Raw genomic sequence first — 24,220 nt, forward strand, 5'->3', positions numbered from 1 at the left:
ATGGTCCTGGGTTGTTTTAAAGTCATTTTCGAGGTGGAATAAATAAGATATCCCCCTCCATATATATTTTGCCCTTCTTTTAGGGGAGGACCCACTAGTATCTTTTAAAAAGCTAAAGCATTACAGGAATCTTTATACAAGTTAATGAAAATATTGAAATAATGTCAATCTTTTAATGCATAATTTTACTATTCTAGCTATTTTAAATGTAGAAAAGTTTTGCTTAAAAAATATTTTATAACAGTGGGGTAAGGTTATGTGTACAAATGAAATATACGTGTATATTACACTGGGCGATCTTTTGGACAAAACGTTCCCGACATAAAATAAGTGAGCCGTGAAAGAATATGTTTTGAGTGGATGGATAGCGGAATATAGGCGCATTTCAAAACCTATTTATCCTTAAATACCAGGGTTAAAGGGAATATAAGTTTTTAGATACTTAATCTTAGGTATTAAATGTTTTTTTCCCCATTATTTTTCCTCGTATTCTTTTAATAATCAAGAATTATAATTATTGAGTCAAAATGTATTTTTTTTATCAAGGATGATTTTTATATGGTAGATTTATATTTGGAGTGTGTAGCTCAAAATAGACACCCAAAACCTTTCTTGTGTGTAAAAGAATCTTCACTTTAGAAGTTAGCGAGATATTTAAAAACAAACGGACGAAGAGACACACAAACATCATAAACAAAGTAAATCAATTAGAAGAAAATGTTACTTTTTACTAGGGGTTAGTTTATAGTACTTTTTTCAACTTCATTTTATTTTCATATATTTATCTTTTGATTCAATTTAAAAAATAGAAAGGAAATAGGAGACTTGTTTAGGATCAGTTTTGTTATATTCAAATTTCAATACTGTTTGCAAAATTAAATAGATAGATAGATAGATAGATAGATAGATAGATAGATAGATAGATAGATAGATAGATAGATAGATAGATAGATATATAAATAGATAGATAGATAGATAGATAGATAGATAGATAAATAAATAGATAGATAGATAGATAGATAGATAGATAGATAGATAGATAGATAGATAGATAGATAGATAGATAGATAGATAGATAGATAGATAGATAGATAGATAGATAGATAGATAGATAGATAGATATATAAATAGATAGATAGATAGATAGATAGATAGATAGATAGATAGATAGATAGATAGATAGATAGATAGATAGATAGATAGATAGATAGATAGATAGATAGATAGATAGATAGATAGATAGATAGATAGATAGATAGATAGGTAGGTAGATTGATAGATAGATAGATAGATAGATAGATAGATAGGTAGTTAAATAGATAGATAGATAGATAGATAAAAATATAGATATATAGATAGATAGATAGATAGATAGATAGATAGATAGATAGATAGATAGATAGATAGATAGATAGATAGATAGATAGATAGATAGATAGATAGATAGATAGATAGATAAATAGATAGATAGATAGATATATAGATAGATAGATAGATAGATAGAAAGATAGATAGATAGGTAGGTAGATTGATAGATAGATAGATAGTTAGATAGACAGTTTTAGTTTAAAATCAAAGTTTTTAGACTAACTTAATTAAAGGAAGTCAACCTAATGTATTGTTGTACATATTTAATACATTTTCTATAGATATCTTTTTTAGATAATATAAATCTTAAGACCAATATGAAAATTTCCTGTAAAGGATATTTATTTGTTACAAAAGGTTAGCGAGATCTTAAATGATAGACAAACAGAAATATGAACTTACTTATATTCTACTTATTTTTTTACAATTACACTGGTACCCAAAGTTTAATAACCCAGTTACTTTCCTCAAAATATTTGGGTACTTTTTAAAATTTTAATGAAGACGAAGAAAGTCCCTCAAAAGATCAGCATGTTACGTCATAAAAACGAGGGATTATCCATCTCTTTTTTAGGGGTTTTCTTTCCCACTCCTCCCTCATTTGTATGACGTCATTGGGGGACTTTCTTCATCTTCATTTCAATTTGTTGGTTTGAAAAAGCAGTGACTAAAGTTTTTAATCTACATGAAGGATAATTTTGAATATTATCATTTTGGGGATGTAAATCAATTTATCGTCCATTGGCTTTACCCTGGTAATTTGTAGCATTGGTCAGTTGGACAAGTGGACAGACATTGTGAAATAAAGAAAAGCTGCGCCTTTAAAAATAGATTAAAATTTAGAAGTACAACTTTGAGTTGTAGAAATTCCAGCCAAAAAATGTTCAATTTTGACTTTCATGGAATGTGGCAGAGGAAAAAGTGGGGGCAAAAAGAATATATTTATTTTTATTTATTTTTTTTCCTGGAAAGCAAAGCTTTTCTATATTTAAGTTGCGTCCTTACGTACGACGTGCTGAATAGTTATGATCGTGTAATCGTTAATCGTTAACTTTGCATAAAGATATCTGTAATAATATAGTATAAATATATAAATTAAAGGTACGTCTATTTAACCTGCTGTATTTTAATGCTAAACTTTGATATTTTTTTAGTTTTTTTTATATTTAAAGATTCCTATGATAATTGGGTATTTTTTTCATGAGAGTAATTTTTCCTGGGGGCGATTGTTCTTCGTAGGTTGGTAGTACCCTTCACAAAAATAGTTAAAACCTTCCCAGGGCTGTAAAGAAGATCCATATCGGTTCAGCGGTTAGCGAGATCCTTCGCTACAGACAGACAGAGATCCTGTTAATCTTGTATAAAAATTAAATATAAAATATTAATTGTATATAAACAAAATATTTTATGCTTAACCTGAACAAATGTAAATTTTTACGTAGACTTTAATATCTTAAAACACATTTTTAACGCTTTTTGAAATTTAGGAATTATAAGGGTACAATGAAAATATAACAAGGACACGATACTAACGATAATTTTATGTAGCGAAGCTACATTATAACTGTTTGTATATGTCTGGTTGTATAAGTCTATCATTCTTTAAGTCGTTCTTTGAAGCTAGGGTAGCGTAATTATTTTCTTTTTATTTGTTGGCTTAAAACCACTAGTGTCCAAGATTTTCAACTGATAATAAAATTCTACAGTGAGGGTAATTTTGTATATCCTCATCTTGGATATATATAATTTTTTGTCCATACATTCCTTAAGATCTCTAGCTTTACTACTTGCTCTTGTTAAAAATAAGGATGACAACATTCACAAAAGTGAAGCACTGAAACGTTAGGACAAACGGACATTGACACTTGTATAGTGTCAGAACTGAAAAATCTAAATATAAATGTATAAAATTCAAAACAAAATTGTAAGTAAATTTGTTTTAAAAAAACTGTTTGATACAGTATGATGTTTATGGACATACTTACATTTTTAGGAATTGATTATAGAGTTGCTTCGCTTATAATATTGTACTCTGTTGTTTGAGGAATCAATATACCAAAAATCAGATCAATCCGTTTAAAATGGACGTATGGACATTCTGGTAATGATTATAGATTACTACAGGAATCACCAAGCAAAGTTTGAAACCGATAGGACAATTCTAACATGCCTATATCAACGAAAAAAGCCATTCGTCACGGATGTACGGACGGACGGACCTACCCTATTTAAAGAAAAGCTTCGCTTTTAAAATTATAAGAGTTAAATGACTTTAAGCGGAGAGAAATATGATTTGTAATAATTCAAAATAAAAAAACCATCACTCAATAATATTTTTAACCCATACAATCAAACCCTAAAATTGTTATAAGGAAAAGCTAACATTTGGTCTTAATAATGATTCCCTTTGTTTCTGATTATTTCTCTAGATAAATATTTAATTAGCTTCAGAAACTTTTAATGGTATTAATTATTACAGAATTTTGTAAAAAAAAAAAATAATTAGTATGATATGATGTAATACTTCTTGATGGAAATTATTTTAATAGATTTTTAGGAGTTTTTAATTGATTTTTTAAAAAGAAATAATAATAATTTTTAAAAATCCTTATAGAATTGATAAATTTTCTGTATGGCTTCTAATCCAGTTTATTTCTGCTGGATGACTGGTTCTGAGACTTTCTGAAAATATCGTACTATGGACAATTTTCCACGAATAAAGGAATGTAATTTGTTTATAAGGCTCAGAATTGATTCATAGGTTTTGTTGGTCCCGGCCCTCGACCCCTCGGTTACAAAAAAAATTTAATTAATCTTAAAATTTTTTTCATTTTTACCTCGAAAAGTTGTCTATAATACGATGTGACAAAAATATTATCTAACTTTTTTTCCACCAAAAGACGTAAATATGTTAAACGGACAAGCTAACGTACATTCTCGAAATTAGAGTAGATATGTTATTTAAAAATGCCAAATTCATTTCGGTGCCACTTTTCTTTTTCCGTTTTAGTTTATTTAGTTTTGTAAAAGTTTGATTATTTTTCCAAACATCTGGAAAATTGTACATAAGTTTTATTTTTTAGAACGATGACAAACGCAGACAAGAAAGTTCAAAATCTTAATAATCCAAAAGGATAAGACAATGGTCGATAAATTGATGTAATCCCAAATATCAACCTTTCTGTAGATTAAAGTTAGTTGTTGAAACAATTAACTTAATAAACTAACCAATCAAAATTCACTGAAGTCCCCAAAGTTGTTAAGCCAGCAAATAAGAAAACGGCATAATAAAATAATGGGGACTAGTGTAATAAACATCCCATTGTCCCCTCCCTCCCTACATTTGAACACTCAAAAAAATATAGTGATACAGGTAGATGACAATGAACGATAAATTATTACTTTTCCTCATTATTTTAAGATTATAATGGCAAACATTTGATTACAATGTTTGGGGGATGATTTAATTAATGTCTCTTGACATGTTTCTATCTAAATATTTCACTCTTATTTCGATACGGGAAGAGGGATAAGACAAAGAACAATAGATTGATATACATTCCAAATTACCATAAACAAAATTACAAAATTAAAATAAAAAGATTGATTGAAAAGTTTGGACACTTCTAATTTCTAGATTTGAACCAACCAATCAAAATTCAATAATAGTACCCAAAGTTTTACGACCAACGGATAATAAAACTTGGAATACCAATGTTCCCTCCCTCCCTGCAACTTCGATAATATAGAAGCTATTACTTCTTTTCTAATTTTATATGATAATTGATAAAAAAACACATTAAAATTGGATGATTTCCGGGTCTTTAGTATCAAGGGGAGTGGATATTTAAATTTTGAATGCATCAGCCATTCTATGCTAATGAAACTCTACTGTAGAGAACTAGAAGGAAAAAATGTTTCAAAGAGATGAATGTATACAAAAATGGGACAGGGATTTATCACCTGAAGAAAAACTATTCGCCATATTTATTAAGTTGCTTTTGAATATTTTTTATTTTATTATGGAAAGGTTTTCTACATTTAGGCTATGCACATCTGTTTGCCTGTCCATTCAATCTTTTTTTGAGGGTTATTAGCGGTCAGTACCTTCTTTAACACATATTGAAACTATTTTGGCATAGAATTTGAACAACTTTTATTTATTGATTGATTCCTAGAAAGATTAGTCAAGCCAAAATAAGCATAGCATATCTATAATTATATCTTAAAATGCTAATACTATTATACTTATATTTATCAATTTAAAGCTATTATAAGTCAATTAACATCAGATTTGAACAATTATGTTACATTATATTAGGGTCGGGCCGGATATCCGGTCATTTTCAATATCCGGCCGGATACCGGATATTAAAACTATTTGGTTACATGTTATCCGGCTGATTTTTGACGCCGGATATCCGGTTATCCGGTAAATTGCCGGATATCGAACGTTGGCCATATATCCGGCCGGAACCAAATATCCGGCATTAGAAATCTGCCGGATATCCGGTATCTGGTAACCGGCCAAAAAGTATCCGGCCCAACCCTACATTATATAAAATTTGTGCTGTTATTTTAAACTGTTCTATTGTCATTATTTTAATAATATAAATGTAAAAATTCTGCAAAATATGAAATATATTTTGTTGTGATAGCCTATCCATGTCCTGATAGAACTTACTAGCTTTTTAACTTTGGGTTATGTAAATAGATTACTTTTTCAAGTTGATCTTTTTACCATCTTTACATTTATTCTATTTTATAAACAAGCTTCATTGGTCCTTGGATGGTTTAAGGGTATTTTATTTAAAGATCGAATTCTTGGAATGGTATGGCTTCAGACTATTTTTTTGCGCATTCTTAACCCTTCAAAATCAAAGCATTTAGATATTAGGGGCGCAACCTTTAGTGTAGCTTCGCTACAAAAAATATTAATTAAAACTGTAAAGTATCAGCACACATAGGATTAGTTGCACTTTTAAAAATTGGCAACAGTGCTAAAAAATGTTTAGATCAATATAAAAAGCGTAGCTGGTATAATCGCTTAAATTTGTAGTATTCTGTTGATTCAACCCCCCCCCCCCCCCTCTCTCTCCATCATTACATGCCCCCTCAGGAATAATTATTTATTTAAGGTCGAGATATTTTTGAGACCATTTTCTTTATCCTTATATAAAAGTAATAGGATCTCTGTCTGTATATACCAAGGTTCTCGCTCAAATTTTTCTTTTTGAAACAAAAAAAATAGAATTCATACCCAAACATCTCTAGTGCCCCTAGATATTCTAAAATTCTAGACTAAATAGCGCTCTGTATCCGCAGTCAACTGTCTATAAAACCCCTCTAAACAAAATATTCTGTAAAAATGTATTGATCCAATTTTACTTACAAAAATAATCTTTTAAGAATTTTTTTAAAGGTTTCTTGAAACTACCGAAATACAAAATCGTCATTTGCACATATTAGGCTTCTTTACAAGTTTTTATATCCGTATTTTAGGTACATTAGTTGTATTTAAAAGGCATTAACCTATTGAAGATTAATATACATAAATCAATAGTTTTGCTTGATTGATTGGTCCTAAGTATGACGCGACACTTTTTATAGCCACTAAGGTCAGATCAGACGTACCTACTATGTTAGACGCTTGATAAAATGCATATATTTGAATTTAAATAAGTGCAACAAAAATAAATTTTTACATTGCCAAGCGAACGTTGGTTGTCTCAGAGTAGAAACTATTTTTGTAGTTCAAACAATTAAATATTAAAATATTTCAAACGGTTTTTGACAACTACAGACTGACAAATTAGTGTTTTAGAGTAGTTTTGTACAAAGTAATACCAGAGAGAGAGGGGACAATGAGCTGTTTATTACACTAGTCTCCAAAGTTTTTATTATAACGTTTTCTTATTCATTGGCTTCACAACTCTGGGGACTGGGTGAATTTTGATTGGTTAGTTTATTAAGTTAAGTGTCCACACGTTTCAACCACTAATTACAATCTACAGACGAGGTAATTTTATGAATCATCAATGGGTATGTACATAAATTTATCCGCCATTGTCTTATCCTTTAAGATCCCTGAGACTTGTTATAAAAACAAATGCATGAATAGAAAGAATTATCTAAAAATACATTTATGTAGGACAACAAATCTAGAAAAACGTCTACAATCAAATTTGATAAGGGATAAGGCACTCCAGAAAACAATATTCTAATTCTATTTATAACTTACTAGGAGCTCCATTTTCGAAGGCACATTAGCCTGATCATACATATGACTTATTAATAAAATTTTTAAAAGCCTAAAACCATTTCAGGACCCATAAGAAGCTTCATTGTAAAGAAGAGTCTTATCGGTTCTGCCAATAGCAAGATCCTTCGCGACAGACTTTACTACTTTAAGTAATAGGATTGTAAATGTTGATATATACAGATAAAATAATATATTAAATAATCATTGATAACACAAAATGTATCTAATCTGTACAAATAAGTAAGAATAAAGAAATTTTTTGGAATATTTGGGAAATCTTTTTATGTAAGTTTCATATCTTAGTCCCTGCGTATGAATTAAAGGTAACATTCGTCGCATTTTTTCTTTTCATAGTATGTTTTTTTTTATTCTCTTCAATTTCTTTTTTATAAAAATATTCCTTTAACAATATTTCTAGGGTTTGATTAAATAGACCTCCCGACCTCTCTCATATTAGTCCTATTTGATTATTTTCTATAATTCAACATAATGTTTAACACAAATTTTCTGCCCGTCCGTCTGTCTGTCAGTTTGTCCGTCTTTATGTCAGTTTGTCCGTCTGTCTGTCAGTTTGTCCGTCTGTCTGTAAGTTTGTCCGTCTGTTTGTATGTCAGTTTGTCTGGCAGTTTATCTGTGAGTTTGTCTGTGAGTTTGTCTGTCAGCTAGTCTGTCAGGTCGTCTGTCAGCTTGTCCGTCTGATTGTATGTCAGTTTGTCTGTTAGTTTGTCTGTCAGTTTGTCTGTCAGTTTGTCTGTCAGTTTGTCTGTGAGTTTGTCTGTTAGTTTGTCTGTCAGCTTGTCTGTCAGTTTGTCTGTGAGTTTGTCTGTGAGTTTGTCTGTGAGTTTGTCTGTGAGTTTGTCTGTGAGTTTGTCTGTGAGTTTGTCTGTGAGTTTGTCTGTGAGTTTGTCTGTGAGTTTGTCTGTGAGTTCGTCTTTCTGTTTGTCTGTCTGTAAGTTTGTCTGTCAGTTTGTCTGTCAGTTTGTCTGTCAGATTGTCTGTCAGTTTGTGTGTCAGTTTGTCTGTCAGTTTGTCCATCTTCTGTGTGTTCGTCTATATGTCTTTCATTCAGTCGGTCTGGCTTTATGTCTATCTATCTGTCTCTATATCTGTCCAGTGTCGGCTGTATGTCTGTATATCTGTCCAGTGTCGGCTGTCTGTCTGTATATCTGTCCAGTGTCGGCTGTCTTTCTGTATATCTGTCCAGTGTCGACTGTCTGTCTGTATATCTGTCCAGTGTCGGCTGTCTGTCTGTATTTCTGTCCAGTGTCGGCTGAGGCCTATTTTTTTTATCTTTTTTCCTCCTTAATTTTTTTTAAAAATTCTTTTATTGTTTTTAGGTGAAATAAATTAAAGTAAAACTATTTTAATTGTTTTAAAACTTTTATCGTAAGTCTTCATATTTTAAGAAATTTTCTCATAGATATGATAAAGCAGTTTTAATTTCTAGACTTACCAAAAGAGTGTTTTTACTTTTAAGCTAATAGGTGAAAAGTTTTGTGATGTTATCAAATCAACAAAGGACTGTATCAAGATGTTATTGGATTCGACTGTTTAGTATTTTTAAATCCCATAAAATTCACATAAATAATTTCATCTAAATATTGTCGGAATGTCTATGATATATCAGATATACAGACAAACAAATTGACATATTAGACAGAGAGAGAGGAGACAATGGACTGTTTATTACACTAGTCCCCAAAGTTTTATGATAACGTTTTCTTTGGGGAATTTAATGAATTTTGATTGGTTGATTCGTTTAGTTGAGTGTTCTAACGTTTCAACCACTAACTTTAATCTTTATAGGAGATAATTTTGTGTATCATTATTGGGGATGTACATTAATTACTTATTAAACATTAGATTAGCTTTTTCATGAAAACTCTTTCTTAGAAATAAATGAAGAAAGTTAGATTTTAGATTCATCATTCTAAGTATTAAGATTTTAAAGTTTAAAAAGACATATTCTACTTTTTTAAGGTAGCATAACCTAAGCATAAACACAGTAATAGTGTCTGACTAATTATGAAGTAACAAAAAAAATTAGCCAATGAGAGGCCGTTATTGATCAATGGTAAAATGTATAGTGGCCTCTCATTGGCTAATTTTTTTTTACGTCATAATCAGTCAGACACTATTACTGTGTTCCTTAAGCATAAAATCTTCCTTTTAAAATGTTTCCTTTTTCTTGGGTCTTCATTCAACAAGCTGATTAACCGAAATGATTCTCCTTTACAGTGTAGATTCTAATTGGTCCTAAGAAGGTTTATAGCTATTTGCGGGAAGGGTACCGCCACGCTTCCAAGAGAAATTACAAGAATAAAAAATATAAAGCGGATTCTTTTGCTAAACAGATCTTGAAAAGAAAACATTTTTCGTGCCAATAGTATTGAATATAAGAGTGTAAGACATTTTTTATAGAGAAACTTTCTATTTTCTCTTTTGGGGGAGGGGTTGTCCCTCCTCCCAGAATTATAGCCTAAAACCATTGTATGATCACTATGTAAATATCCTGAACTGTACAGAAGGACATACAAAAAGACATTTTTATACTTTGTTTTAAAGTTAATTGTTTAAAAAGCAATGATTATATTTTCTTTTTCTAGATTATTTATATAGAGGATAATATGGGAGATATTTAAGGAATTTTGGCCTCGATAATAAATAAAGGATTTTCAACAAATAATACACCATATGAAATTATAAGTTAATATAATTATTATGTAAGCAGCCAGAAGCTTTTTCCCTTCGTCCAACCTATACTTTTTTTTAAGGTTCATCTTTAGTCTTATATTATAGACAGAGGGAAGAAAAGTGTTACCTTTTACAGCAAAATAGCCTTAATCCTGCACACTACCAATAGTAGAATTTAATAATAAGTTGAATAATGACTAGTCGGTCTATATAGGAAATATTAATGGACACAACTAAAAACATGAAAAGTTTACATAAAAAATTCTTCATCTTAAATAATATTTATTTAAAATTAACAAAATTAATATTTTTGTTTACATAAGAAATATGTAATTTTAAATTAAGAAAACATTTAAAATTTAAAATTTTACCCATTTGTTACATTTTAAACTTACATTGCCTAAATAAACATTATCATGCTGATTTTTCATAGGAAAGGGTATCAGGGATCTGAAGGGATAAGACAATGGCCTATACAATGATGATACACATCTATTTATCGGCAGTTGTCTTATCATTTTAGATCCCAGCCCATTTTTAGTTATGAATTAGTTGTGCCATTAAAACTAAATATTTTTCTGAATACGCAAATACACATCTCTTTCTATTCTTGTTTTGTTTATTCAGAGGCTTGAATATTAACAGGGGTGCTATTCTAAAAACATTATCCTTATTTTAAAGAAAATAAAAAAGAAAATGTGTACTGAAGGATCTCACTAACCCCTAAACAGATATGGTTCTCCTTTACAATGTAGCTTCTCTTTGCGTATTAGGAAGGTTTATAACTATTTTGAGAAAGTGTACCAACACCCTCCCAAGAGAAATCGCACATATAAAATAAAATTATCATCTCCCCCCCCCCCCTAATTTTAAACTATATTTGAAAGTGGCTTAGGTATATTCCCTGAAGAGTATAATCCTAACGGTTCAGTGGTTACCGAGATCTTAAGCTTCAGACGACAGACGGACAGACATCAAGCTACTTTTAGTTAAATTTCTTTGAAGGCGAGACACTGTCTTTTATAGAAGAAATGCCATGGCTTAAAACAGGCACAACTCATAACTTTCATAGTTTTCACGTTATTTTGCAGCCAAAAGGTTGGTTGTCTGCATAGAAATGAAGGTCCTGGAACCCTACGTTGCTATGATCCATATTTCACAGTTTTATAACAACGTTTTCTTATTGGTTTGGTTAACAGCTTCAGAGACTTTCGTGAATTTCGATTGGTTGATTCTTAAGTTGAGTTTTAAACGGTATCCACTATTTTTTTTATTTAAAGTAAGGGTAGTTTTGTGTATTATCACTGGGGATGTGCATCAATTTATCAGCCATTGTCTTATACCTTTAGATCCCTATAAACATGGTCGGTATTTTTTTAGAACACCCCCCCCCCCACATCTATCTCTATGAGTGGAAATGAAATGATTTGAGAATATAAACAAAACAATTTTTCCCAACAACTTTTTATCATAAATTTTCATTAAAACAAGGACTTTTTGTCCATAAGTTGTTCAGTAACAACAAGCAATTTGTATATAAAATAATACAGCAAACTCTAATACAGAAATTATGTAGATATTTGCTCTGAAAAATCTTATTTAAGGTTAAGTTAGATTAAATGAGTTAAAAAGCTTCAAAGGGCTAATGTAGCGAAAATATAGCTGTCTATAGTGCCCTAGCAAAAAATGGATATATGTCACCACTTTTGACGTGCCTATTCTATTGACGTCATAAAATACACTATGCCCCATCTTCTTTCTAGAGGGTTTCTATCCCCCTTCCCTTTCTCTTTCCCTTTAGGTGACGTCAATAGAACACGTAAGCCAAACACGGTGACATCTATCCCCATTTTTGCTGACATCTCTTAGTTATAGAGTTGCGCCAATACAAAATTATTTTAAATAGGCTTCTTTCTATTCAAATAAAGCAAAGTGGAAATTTATTCATAGAAAATTTTCTTTATTACTTTTATTTTAGTTTTAATCACTTTGAAATACTTTTTTTTAATTACTTGAGAAGGGTGTTAGGAGTACAGATACTTTATAAAACTTTATGTCTGTACGACCAATTTTTACTCTGTTTTAAGAGATCTTCACTGATTGTTAATGATGTTCCGGTTCTACCCTTCATTCAGTATGAAGGTAGAACAAGGATGACAACATCTATAAAAGCTAAAATCAATACATCAGACAGAGAGACAAACGATCATTTAAAATTTGTATTACTTATAAAAATTATTTACAACTCTGAGTTATTTCTCCGTAGAAATTTATCCAAAATACAGAAGGCTTTTTTAGGTCATACTTACATTTTTGTAAATGCTTCGCTTTTAACATAATACCTAATCATCCTATGAATCACTAGTTTAAAAATTTTAAATCAAGTATTTTGGAAGAAGAAAAGAAATAACATGTAAGAAATTGATTTACTGTCGACTATCTTGTAATGATTTGCTACGTTTTTAAAATTGTACCCAACTTTTACAAGAATCCTTATGTCTAAATTAATGATAAGAACTATCCATTAATGACAAACAGATTAAAATTATGTACAGTTAGAAAAGTGACAAAAAGCGGGATTCAAATACCTTTGTAATTTGGCCTAAAACCTTTGTTTGGAAGTAAAATTGTAAAATGGCATCATTGTTAAAAGCGTAGCTTTTTATAATTAGGGTCGGTCCGTCCGTACGTCTGTACCGGATAGCTTTTTTCATTAACTTAGGCATGTTAAAATTGTCCTATCGATTTCAAACTTTGCATGGTGATTCCTATAGTAGTTAGGTACGATTTAGATAGCGTAGCAACTCTATAATCATTACCAGAATGTCCGTACGTCCATTTTAAACATGTTGATTTTTTTTACTATAATCAGGTCCTAAAAATGTAAGTACGCCCATAAACATTAACCTGTATCAAGCAGTTTTTCAACAAATTTACTTATAATTTTGCTTTGACTTTTATACATTTATATTCACCTATAAAGTTCTGACAAAATGCAAGTGATAATGGCCGTTTGTCTTACCGTTTCAGTGCTTCGCTTTTATGGATGTTGTCATCTTTGTTATCTAAATGTCTAGATTTAAAACTTTACCTAATTTATATATTCATGTTTAATTTTATTGAACCAGTAATTTATTTGTCTCGTGTTAGTTTAGTTTAGTTTTATTCAGGGATCTTAAGGGATAAAACAATGAACGATCCATTCATATATACACTCAATCATGTTAAACAAAATTACCCTTTCAGGATTAAATTTTGTTAGTACTAAAGTTTGGACACTGCTATATTGTACAACCCAATAGATATTTTTGAAAGTGACAAAAGTATTTAATCCAACGATTAAGAGAACATGTATATAAAACTTTAGTGGCCAATATAATTTACATTTTAAAAAATAGCCATACTCCCCCCCCCCTTCTTTTATATCTTTCAATTTATTTTGTGGTGGGGGGGGGGAGAGGTTTCAGTTCTCAATCGGCACTTTGTGTGAATAAACTAAAAATTCTTAAAAAAATAACCTTTTCTGAAGAAAAAAAACAATTTTAAACGTTGGTATACTTACTTGTTCTTTCTTATTTATACCTACAGAATAGTTGCGCTACTTATTTATTAAATTACAATAAAATGCTCAATTTAGGCCTTAATATATAAATATTATATTATTATAAATAAATAATATTAGAAAGAAAATATATTTCCCCTGTATAATATTTGAGTATCTATGAAACACTTCAAGACATTCGCTACTGAAATATAACAATAAACATTTAATAAATAGATACACATTATGAAATAGGTAATATAATATACAGCATGACCCTCGAAAAAGTATTTTTAAGCATCTGCAGCCCATATTTCTCAATGAATTATCAAAAAATGTATATGTCCTTGTTCTCTGTAGATTTCCACATAAGTAGATATAAAAATATTTTTTTTTACATCAATTAACAGCTGAGATTTTTAGAGCCAAAGTTTTGAAAAAGTGGCTAAGGAAAAAGTAACTTTTCAAGAAAAATGTTTTTTTAAAATGAAATGACGTGTTTTCCTCACAATTTCAATACTTTTTATAAAACTTATATAAAGATGTTTCCAAGAAATTTATTTTATGCTGAAAGCACTTTTTTCACTTGCTCTAAAAGGCATTTTTAGATTAGTGTAAATTGCAAAAACACCCTTACAGAAAGAAATTCTATAAAAATTAGTAGCAAATTGAAAGTTTACATAAACAGAAATCAAACACTTTTTATTTTATCAAAATAAGTTAAAAAACCAAAAAGTTACAGCTACAAACTTTTATTAAACATTTAACAATTTAAATGATTTTTATGTGTCTTAGATTAATTTGATGAGTGGGCGTGAATTTATTGGTAAAGGTTGTGCTAATCCTTCTGGTAATGAGCATAAATTGGGGAGGGGTTTATTTAAGGTCATATTAATAAGTGGGAGATATTATAAGATTTGAGGGAAAATGGTTATAAGAAAAATGTATTCAGTAAAATTTGAAAAGTAGTTTTTTATATGTAAAAGTAACGTTTTTTAATGCAATAAAAAATGTATCAATTGTAAACTTGCTCTTCTTTCTTATTTGTTTTTTAACTGGTTGATAAAAAGTAATCTATAATACAAAGTAGAACGATGTCTGTCTGTCCGTCTGTCTGTCCGTCTGAAGCTTAAGATCTCGGTAACCACTGAACCGAATGGGCTCTACTCTTCAGGGAATATACCTCCTGGTCCTGTGGTGGTTTTAAGATATTTTCTTGAGGGGTGGGACACCCCTAACCCCCCCAAAAACAAAAAAATCTCCCCCTTAGGGGAGACTTCAACGTCAAATAAGGTGGTATCGTACATAAAAAATTAAATTTAACAAACAAAAACATTTAAAGTGCCACTAGAGGCCTCTAGGGGCGTAGCCGCTAGTATACTAATAAAAAACTAAGAAATATTTAGCAATATCCAGTTTCTCAAGCACTTTTTCCAAACTTTGGCTTTAAAAATCTCGGCTGTTAATTGATGTAAAAAAAATATTTTGATATCCTTTGATGTAGAAAATTATAGAGAACAAGTACATATGAATCTTTTAATATTTTATTGAGAAATATAGGCTGCAGATGCTTAAAAATACTTTTTCGAGGGTCATGCTGTATGTTATATATGAAAATGAAATAGGGAACTTCAATGGAACCTAGTTAAATAGTAAGGAAGATTTTAATGAGAAACTTACATACATTCTAACAATTGAAATTTGTATAGATATTGATAAGGATCTATTTTTCCCTACTGTTTTCTATTATTAAATTAAATACAGAAAATTTAAAAGTTGAAGATCATATAGAGGCCTATAGTTGTACTTTAAAATATTTTTATGGGAGTTTCCTCCCCTAAAATAGTTGTTAAACTTTCCAAGACCTATTAGAAGGTACAACGTAAAGGAGAACCATATTGATTCCTTCGGTACAAACAGATAGTGATCTGGTTACATTTATATAATTTCTTATTTGTAGTTTTACTTATTTGTGACACTGTTATTCTCTAGATATGGATTGTCCGTCTACTTCTAGTACTTCTATATACTCTCTAGTGGTTTATACAATTTATTTTGACAGATACAAGCCAAAAGAAAACGGGATAAGATTGGGAGAGAGAGCGAGAGAGAGAGAAAGAGATAGAGAGAGAGATACAGAGAGAAAGATAAATATATTGTGAGAGGGTTAGTAAGAAAGAGCATAAAGGAGAAGAGGGAGCGAACTTTTTTGGAATAAAAAAAAATTAAAACAAAATAGAAAAAAGACAAACATTTGAGATAGAAAGACTATATCAAAGAGATAGATTAACAGATAGATAGATAGATAGAGAGAGAGAGAGAGACTACTTTTTAATAGAAAGCGAGAGGGTTAGAAGAAAGAGCAAAAGAGGAGAACTGATAGGAAAAGAAAAAACAAGCATTTAATCCTGTTTTAAAGATAGATAGATAGATAAAGAAAAAGAGACAGAGAGACAGGAGATAGAAGAAGAGAGAGAAGAAAGAAAGATAGAGGGGGAAAGAGAAAGAGAGAGAGAGAGAGAGAGAGAGAGAGAGAGAGAAAAATACAAATCATGAAATTTATACCAGCTTTGTATTTCAGGGCTAACAAAACTGGTTTTAATCTTTCAATTTTTCATTTTAATATCTGCGGAAAGCTGTTCATAATCTATAAAACAAAGTAGAACGATGTCTGTCTGTCTGTCTGTCCGTCCGTCCCTTAAGATCTTGGTAACCACTGAACCGATCGGATTCTACTCTTCAGGGTATATACCTACTGGTCCTGTGGTGGTTTTAGGCTATTTTCTTAGGTGGTGGGACACCCCCAACCCCCCAAAAAAACAAAAAAAATCCCCATTTTTTTTATAGATAGAAAGTAGTGGGGGTACCTAGAGGCTAGGGGCGAAGCCGCTAATGTTTATTATTCTGAGAATGATACCAAAAATATTTCAAAGATTTTTCACAAAAAATTTTGAAGATTTTTTTTTTCTAAATTATTATTAAATATTAAATATTCAAGAAAAAGTTAATTTAAAATGGACATTTGAATTATTTTGCCTACGAATCATATATTTATTTATAATAAATAAATATTAGTTCTAATAGATTTTTAAAAAATATTTATTAGAGAAGAGAGAGATAGATAGATAGATAGAGAAAGAGAGAATGAGAGAGAAAGAGGGAGAGAGAGAGAGAGAGAGAGAGAGAGAGTGAGAGAGAGTGAGAGTGAGAATGAGAGAGAGAGAGAGAGAGAGAGAGAGAGAGAGAGAGAGAGAGAGAGAGAGAAAAGAAAAAAACAAACATTTAAGCCTGTTTTAAAGATAGATATATAGATAAAGAAAAAAAGAGGCAGATATAGAAGAAGAGAGAGAAGAAAGAAAGATAGAGAGGGACAGAGAAAGAGAGAGAGAGAGAGAGAGAGAGAGAGAGAGAGAGAGAGAGAGAGAGAGAGAGAGAGAGAGAGAGAGAGAGAGAGAGAGAGAGAGAGAGAGAGAGAGAGAGAGAGAGAGAGAGAAAGATAGAGGGGGAAAGAGAAAGAGAGAGAGAGGAAAGAAAGATAGAGAAAGAGAGAGAGAAGAGAGAGAGAGAAAAGTTGGTACAGAAAAGATTTGTTGGATAGTTTTTGTCCTATCCAAGTAATTAATATCATTCTAGCTAATCTTTTTAATAGTCTGAGATACAGTATTTGAGTGTGTGTGTGTGTGTGTGTATGTGTGTGTTTTGCAGAGTTCTTAGGGAATAAGACAATGGATAATAGATCCCCAATGATGAAAAACAAAATAACCTTATTTGAACAGTATAGGTTGAAAAGTTAGGACACATAAGTATATTGAGCCAAATCAGAGAGCGTATTTATAAAACTTTGGGTTCTAGTAAGATTTACAGTCCAATGTCCTCTCTCTCCCTGGCGTGTCTGTGTGTGTGTGTGAGTGTTTGTTTTAATTATACAGCTTTAATTTATACATAAGCATAAAATTATTCATATTTTATAAAAACAAAACATCCATTCATCATGGAATTTAAAACTAGCTTTTTTATCTGTCTTAGAGGGGATAGGAAGGGTTGTTAAGTCGACTCCCCCCTCTCCATTTCATTCATTTTTTTGGGAAGAAATTTTTTAGCTGGGGTGATTTCTAAATAGTGATAAAACTTCCCTGGATTTAAAACAAGCCTTTTTATCTATCTTAGAAAGACACTGAAAGAAAGGGAAGTTGGTAGGTCAAACCTCCCCTTTCCATTTTAGTTTTAGAGAGAAAAAAATTTCATGGGGGTATTTTTTTCTCGAGCGATTTCTCTTGGGAGAGTGGAGGTACTCCCTCTAAAATCGTGGAACTTCCCTGGATATTTCAGAATCTTCATTGGAAAGGAGAACCATGTCAGTCCAGCACAGTTAGCGAGATCTTAGCGAGAACACCTAAATTTTTTATCTGAAGATTAAGATTTCAATAATTACTGAACTGATTGAGTACTTCTTTTTAAGGAACCTTTTATTATAGAACCCGTGATGGTTTTAAGCTATTTTATTTTTATATCTAAGCCTTGGGGTTGTGGTTTTGGACTATTTTTTGCCCTTTTATAATTCAGAGCCCCTAGATGCTAAGGGCGTAGCCGCTAGTATGTTGATAAAAGAACAGGATCTGTATTAAGCTGCGCTTTGTGCTGACATTGAACTTAATTGTCTTTGTAAATTTTCTAGTATTTTCTTTTTTCTTGTAAAGCAAGAAAAGTTTTTCAAGAATTAAAACAGATTAAAAAGAATTAACATTTAAAATTGTAAATTTTAACAGAAAAAAAATAGAATATAAAACTGACAAGAAACATTTAAGAATTAGAATAAAAGTAAAATTATGGAGGGTGAAAGGGCAATATGTAAGTTTCCCTACAAGGCGGAGGGCCCTGTCCCGATTTTGTATTGGGTCTTCGAAAATCAGCTGATAGCAGGAAATTAGGCAATTATAACATTTTCAAACAGTAGGCAAAATACGAGCTAAAATTACTTATTTAAAACTAGTGACTGGGCAGTAAAATAGCTTAAAACCGCCATAACGCTTTATTTAATAAATGATATGGCCTAAGAACATCTCAGGAACCATTCAAAGCTTTTATAACATGGAGAACAAAATCAATTCAGTGGTTGGCGAGATCTTGTTGAATTTCTCAATAGTAGTTGAATATCCACGTGGATATTTAACTACTATTGTATATGATATAATAGGTTTACCAAAAACAGGACAGCTTATTATATGCCAATCTTAAAATACAAGATTAATTTATCTTTCTTTGCATTATCCCTGTTAGGAGAAGAGTGTAGAAGTGTATTAATTATGAGGCAACCATAAAATAAATCTGAGTATAAAAAGATCGCCAACAAATTAATCATTTTCTACCCTTCAACACAAACTAACTTTTTTACTTTTTTGCTTGATTTTTAGAAGCACATCTACTTTATTATCCTTATAATAAAGTAACAGGATCTCTATTTGTCAGTGTTTATCAAAGTATCTCGCAAACCGCTGAACCGATATGGTTCTCTTTTACAGTGTAGCTTCTCATAAGTCCTGGAAAGGTTTATAGCTTTTCATCAAAATCATCTAAATCAAATTTAAAAAGGAAAAATCATGAAAATCGTATAATATTCGAATTGACAATGGTAAAATCTAATATTAATTGGATTACCGTATAATACTTTACTGTTTTTTAATCAAAATGTTTTCAGTTTATTTCTAATCTATCCTTCAGAATTTAAAGTGTTATCCATTTGTTACTTAAAATCTACAAGACGGCTAAATATTGTTTAATATATAATTATTATATTCATTTGATTTTTGGAATAGTGGTTCTCAGGACAACAAGGTACAATATCATAAGCAAGGCATCTCTATATTCAAATCCTGAAAAAGAAAGCTGTCCGTTTACTCCATCATGTATTTACAAAATTTTGCAACATATGTATGTACAATTTTATTTATACTTACACTTTAATGTTCTGCATATTAAGTTCTGACACTCTACAAGAGTTATTGATCGTTTGTCCTTCCTTCTGATTTTTGAGCTTCGTTTTTATGGATTCTTATTACTACATGTATTTCATAATTTATATTTTTTTCAGAATCATAAAATGTTCTCATAAAGAGATGAAGAAAGAAAAATTGAATTATCATAAGTGAAATAATTTAATTTAAAATGAACATTAGTAGCATGAAAATTGTAAATTAAAGCCTAGTGAAAAGCAAAAATAGATGTATATAAAGTGATATATATGAACTTGAAGTGAGCAACTTAACTTTACCAGTGAGGTTCGTGAGTTGATTAGTGTGTGATAAAGCAGCATTTTTCGGTTGTTTATTTATATCGCATTTGGACTATAAATAAACTTCTGAAAAATGTATTTGTTTGTGCTTATTGTAGGTTAGGTTAGGTTCAGTAAAGGCATTGAAGGGATAGTACTCTGTCCCCTTAGTGGCTAGAAATAATTTTTTTAAGAGCAAAATAAAGAAGAAGGTTGTCTGAGTGTTAAGACCCTAGATAAAAAGAAACAGCTTTACCTAGTAGTAGACCAAACCAACATCCTTATACTAAAGTAACAGGATGTCTGTCTGTTTGTGTGTCTGTGTGTTTGTACCGAAGGATCTCGCTAACCGCTGAACTGATTGGGTCCTCCTTAACAGAGTTACTTTCTCATAGGTCCCGGGAAGGTTTATAGCTATTTTGGAGGAGGGTACCACCACCCTCCCAAGAGAAATCACAATAAAATCGAAAAAAATTGAAAAATTCCCGCTGCATAGTGTCGCTAGCGTAGTGGCGCTGCGTAGAGACATGAATTTAACAGCTGATCGTACCATAGACAAATTATTTCTTAAATTAGATATTTAAAATTTACAAAAAAAAATATTTAAATGCCAATAGAGGCCTCTAGGGGGGCGTAGCCGCTAGTCTCCAATAATGCAAGATTAAAAAGCTTTACTAAAACACACTGATCAACTCAAATACCTCACTACAGTTGTAGATATTATGTAGATGAAGAAATAAAAGTTGTTGTTGATTTACATTGCTGAGAGCAAATCAAGTTGAAAGTGAACTAATAATTACTTTAGCACTGAGAGGTAAGCATTTAAACTTACCAGTTTTTATAATTAAACAGCAATTATAACTTTTAATAAGAAAAATGGTAAATAGTAAAAATTCGAAAGGTAAAGTAGTTATTGGATTTAATTTTATAACACGTTCTCTGATGTGTTGGCTTAAAGATTTGGATTATTTTTTTTTGTGATAGGTCAAATAAATTTACAAAAAGTTATCGCCTTAAGATCTCTAAGTAAGGATAAAAAAACAATTTTGCATTATACATCTTTTTAAAAATATCTTACTAAAACCACTAATCTAAAGGGATAAGACATTGGCCGACAAATTGATGTACATCCCCTATGATGATACACAAAATTGCTCCATCTTTAGATTAAAATTAGTGGTTGAAACGTTTAAACACTCAAGGTAATGAATAAACCAATCAAAACTGACTAAAGTCTCCTAAGTTGTTAAGCCAACGAATTAAAAAAACATTGTTATAGAACTTTGTGGACTAGTGTAATGAACAGCCCATTGTCCCCTCTCTCTCTCTTTACTAAATCGCATGAACACCATAACATAACTTTATAAGATAAATTGAGTGAATACTCCATCTGTTACATTAATACATTACTACTAAACTTCACTTTTACAACTTATATTTAAACTAAATCGATTTATTATTACTTGGATGTTGCACCATATTTTCATTTACTCGGATAAAAGAATGCTCACAGCTGGCTAAAATATCGATACCCGCACCCCCTTTACCAAGTCCCCTCCCCTATTACTGGATGAACGAACTGAACAATAAATGAAGTTCATAATAGCAAACTAAAAGGATATAATGTGTGTCATAATATCCACATATATATTATATCCATTTTTAACTTGCACTATAAATAGCTTTGAAATAGTCCAAAAGCATATTTAAAAAGTTATTGTTTTACAATTAGAATTGTAATTTTATTGAACAAGCTGTAGCACTATTTACTCTAAATTTAAAAAATATGGATGACAACATCCATAAAAGCGAAGCTCAGAAACGAAAAAAACAAACAAAAATTAACACATGTTGATAAATAGCAACTGAGTAAATAAAATAAATAAATATTAATAAATATGTAAATTAGAAGCAGTTTGACGTTTTTATAAACAAATAAAATAGGTGATATGTAATTTGTTAAAAAAAAATAATTTCATATTGATTTAATTTTACATATTTTTACTATGTGTTATTTTTTTTCTAAATTCTAATTTTATTCTTATGTATATTTTCAGGACTTAAATTGAGATATAATGATTTTGTCATAACAGAGTAAAGGATAACAAACAAGCTTCAAACAGGTATCTAATTGTTTTTATATTCTTTTACTGTGAATAGGGACTAAAATGTTTCTTATTCAATGGTTATTGTATCCCAAAAACTTGCTTAAAACCTGCCCAGAAATACAAAATGTCATAGATCGGATACATGAACTGTAAATTAAACTGATACCCAAAGTTTTATAAACATTTTTATTTCCTCTTTTTCAGTTTATGATTGGTTGGTTCAAACATAAAATATTGTTCAAACTTTTCATCCAATTATTATGAATCCCAAAGGGGTTAATTTTGTTTATCATCATTGATATACATCTAATTATCGTACACTATCTTATCCCTTAATATCACTGTCTTTTTGTTATAAGTTTACAATTTAATTAGGCCTGATAATATTTATTATCCAAGCAAACCCCTCCTTCCAATGATTTTATCCTGTGTAAAAATTACAGATATTTGCAACTGTAAAGATTAGCCAACTACAGGGAATTTTTCGCAAGGATTTAGGGAAAGGTCAATTTATAAGAATAATTGGTAATACCTTACTTAAGATGTTTCCTAAATCGTTGACTCAAAAATTTTGTGTTCAAACTTTTAAACCAATAATCCACAAAAGAGGTAATTTTATTTCTCGTATTCATTCGAATCCGGTGGATGGGAACCGATTCTCATCCATACGAAAAAAACTATGTCTAGCATTGTATTATATCCAGCTTTCTACGAATATAAAAAGGTACAATCACAAGATTAAAACCAGTTTTTTTAGCCCGTGCCTTGGGAAAGCTGTTTATAATACGATGCGAGAAATAACTATTATCATCGGGGATGTTTATCATCCATTGTCTTATCATTTAAGAGGTTGAGTCACATATTTATATTAATTATAAAAGCTGCTACCCTGTAAAGAAGAATCATATCGGTTCAGCGGTTAGTGCGATCCTTTGGTACACACAGACAGACAGACACACAGAAGCAGATCCTCTTACTTTATTATAAGAGTTATATTTATAATGGAATAATATCCGTATTCCCTCATCCCTGATAGTAAATAATATATCCTTGGTTTGGTAGAAAGGGTAATAAATTCTGTTTGATTGAGTCCCCCCCAATTCTTTGTGAGAATATAAAACAACAACAAAAAAGGAAGCATCAAATAAAAAATGACGTCATACAATTCAAAATATAAATGATAGGACATCATTGTATTTTACTATTGGATAATATAAATTAATACTGGACTATCATTGGTCATTTGTATTTTATGACGTCATTTTTTATAAGGCACAACTTGCTGCTTCAAAGAAAAGTTAATATCAATCTAAATAAGCTACTCTATAATTTTATTGAATGATTGCTATTTCAGTTTAAATTTGTAAAAAGTAAATTATCTTTAATAAAAAGATGGGGTATAGTCCCCTTCGTGGCAACGCCTCTTAAGGGGCGATTCGTCGTTTTTTAACAGGAGCTTTTCTTATATTTCTAGCGCCTGCAGGTGGCTCTAACCATGCGTGGCCAATTGTCTAACCTTGCAGGGAAATCACCCTAATAATAATAACCTAACCTAAAATAACCTCTCAAAAGCTACTGTAAAAATTCGACGAATCGCCCATTAAGAGGCATTGCCACGAAGGGACCTTACCCAAAAGATGTTTGCCCTAATGTCTTGAACCGATTGGGCTTTGTTTTCTATGATTTATATAAACTATTTTTTTTTGGCAATTTGTTTGGGGGGTAAGGGGAACATTAGACCTTCCACAATAACGTAAAGATAGTTATGCTATTAAAGTATATAAAAATATTGGTTACAATGTATGAATTCTGAAACTTTTGGTTGACTTGGTTGTCCACTGATCTGTAAAATATTACTATACAGTAACACAAGTAAATATTACTAGCTAACTGTATAGGAACAAAAAAAAACAATATACATCCTTCATATACGTTATATTTGCCTTTGATCTTAAGGGTTTAGACGATGGCCGTTAAAT

The 24,220-nt window shown here is 30.6% G+C and overlaps 1 long non-coding RNA gene across 2 annotated transcripts; it reads left to right on the top strand.

Moving 5' to 3' along the window:
- Positions 1-19,957: 19,957 nt before the first annotated feature.
- LOC145334781 (uncharacterized) lies at positions 19,958-22,256 on the top strand. Of its 2 annotated transcripts, none has more exons than XR_013884980.1 (3): positions 19,958-20,140; positions 20,845-20,947; positions 22,191-22,256. It is a non-coding gene; the product is annotated as an uncharacterized LOC145334781 (long non-coding RNA). The 2 variants fall into 2 exon arrangements; XR_013884979.1 differs by having other exon boundaries at positions 19,958-20,135.
- Positions 22,257-24,220: the final 1,964 nt, after the last annotated feature.

This window comes from Acartia tonsa, chromosome 12, assembly GCF_053477335.1.
Source record: "Acartia tonsa isolate MP-2025a chromosome 12, ASM5347733v1, whole genome shotgun sequence".
NCBI lineage: Eukaryota > Metazoa > Arthropoda > Copepoda > Calanoida > Acartiidae > Acartia > Acartia tonsa.